This window comes from Nematolebias whitei, chromosome 23 (assembly GCF_014905685.2).
Source record: "Nematolebias whitei isolate Nwh7 chromosome 23, NemWhi1, whole genome shotgun sequence".
Classification (NCBI taxonomy): Eukaryota; Metazoa; Chordata; class Actinopteri; order Cyprinodontiformes; family Rivulidae; genus Nematolebias; species Nematolebias whitei.
In genome coordinates this window covers 16,358,157-16,358,688 of record NC_056520.1, presented here as the reverse complement: position 1 = coordinate 16,358,688, position 532 = coordinate 16,358,157, and positions in this window count along the sequence as shown.

Genomic DNA, 532 nt, shown 5'->3' with positions numbered 1-532 from the left:
TTCGCCATTAGCTACCCTTTAGCTACATTTCGCCATTAGCTACCCTTCAGCTACATTTCGCCATTAGCTACCCTTCAGCTACATTTAGCCTTTAGCTACCTATTAGCTACATTTCACCTTTAGCTACATTTAGCCTTTAGCTACCTATTAGCTACATTTCGCCTTTAGCTACCCTTTAGCTACGTTTTGCCTTTAGCTACCCTTTAGCCGCATTCCACTTTAACCCTTTAGCTACATTTTGCCATTAGCTACCCTTTAGCTACATTTCTCATTTAGCTACCCTTTAGCTACATTTCACCTTTACCTACCCTTTAACTACATTTCAACTTTAGCTACCCTTTAGCTACATTTCGCCTTTAGCAACCCTTTAGCTACGTTTTACCTTTAGCTACCCTTTAGCTACGTTTTGCCTTTAGCTACCCTTTAGCCGCATTCCACTTTAACCCTTTAGCTACATTTCGCCATTAGCTACATTTCGCCATTAGCTACCCTTCAGCTACATTTCGCCATTAGCTACCCTTCAGCTACATTT